Source organism: Protobothrops mucrosquamatus, unplaced genomic scaffold (assembly GCF_001527695.2).
Source record: "Protobothrops mucrosquamatus isolate PMUCROS unplaced genomic scaffold, P.Mucros_1.0 scaffold3746, whole genome shotgun sequence".
Classification (NCBI taxonomy): domain Eukaryota; kingdom Metazoa; phylum Chordata; class Lepidosauria; order Squamata; family Viperidae; genus Protobothrops; species Protobothrops mucrosquamatus.
In genome coordinates this window covers 98,829-100,289 of record NW_015389699.1, presented here as the reverse complement: position 1 = coordinate 100,289, position 1,461 = coordinate 98,829, and positions in this window count along the sequence as shown.

The window sequence follows — 1,461 nt, the reverse complement described above, 5'->3', positions numbered from 1 at the left end:
CCCCATGGCCTTGCCATCCTCAGGCCTCCCCCAGCCCAAGGACATCTGAGGCTCCAGTTTGTAATATACCTTCAACGAAGAAATGTTGCCTTACTGGTGAGAGAAGGTGGCACCCTACAAGTTGGATCTCCTTCCATGATAGCAATGTTTGCCATCAGCCGGGTCAATGGCAGTACATTGATCCTTATGAACCCTTTACATCAGCAATCTTGTGTGTTCGACTGATTAGTATTAGACGATGCTATTCCCTGTGACACTCTATAGAACCAAAAGTTGGATTTTTAAGCAGCAGCATAGGAAGAATATTGACACCTTTGAACTTTATGTTGGAGAAAACTCCTGAAACTACCGTGGTCAGCCAGGAACAGAAACCAATCGATCATCGAGGAAATCCACCCAGCATTCTCACTTGAGATACTATAAGTGATCTGGAGCAATTTATTCTACTTTAAAGGAGAAGACTTGTAGCTAAGGGCTGAAATGAGGAGTCCTTGGTGCTCTCTGACTTTGCTTGTTTTCTTGCAGAAAAGTGGCCAATTTGTCATAGTGCTAATCACAGGACATTATGAAAACTCTTTAATTTCACAAATTATGGACAGACCATAATTTCAACTGGGAAAATGTGACCGTCATAGACCAAGCCAAGTCCAAAAATTCTAGAGAATTCCTGGAAGCCTGGCACTGTGACAAATCGGCCATCGATAAATACATAAAGAACTTCTACCTCCTGTGCAACAGAGACAATCCTTTTGGGGGAGGGCTATTCAGTTTTAATTTGGCACCTCTTTCAAACCAGTGGTCCTCTCAGTCCAGAATGTGGACTTTGCTATCTTTAAAAGAGTGACCTTTGTCTTTCAGGTGCAGATGGATTGCTGAATCCTGTCCTGATGAGTTTGTTCTCCTGTGTTGTGCCATGAACTTGTGAAATGATTCTTGTGCAGGTTTGCAACAGAGGGGGAGGGATATCTCCTTCTTTACAATTCTGTCCTTTCGGCAATCCCAAGAAGGTTCCACACCCATTTGCACTCTAATTCAGGTGACTCTGAGGATATAGATAAACCCTCAAGTGGCCTCAATGATGCTCAAGAGTACGAGCAACCAGATCACTGCATAGAATATAAATCCTTCCATTCCCCACCTGTTAGTTAGAACTGAAGAATTTTCTTGCATGAGAAAAGAAACATTTTCAAAGAAAAAAACCCATGAAAGTCCAGTTTCCTTTTGGAAAAAGCACCTTTGGGACAACCATGACGTGGATGACAGAGAATCTCCATAGACATTTAACAAAGAAGAATGAAGCCAAAAAGGCCCAGCTCTGAGGGGACTCAAAAATTGTGGTTGCAATCCAGCTTCATCTGGATTTCTGAGTTCAGGAAACAAAAGGAATGGAAGATTCTCCAGGAGATTTGGTGAAATAGCAGTGAAAGTGAAAAGGAACATGTAAGACTAGAAACTTGAATT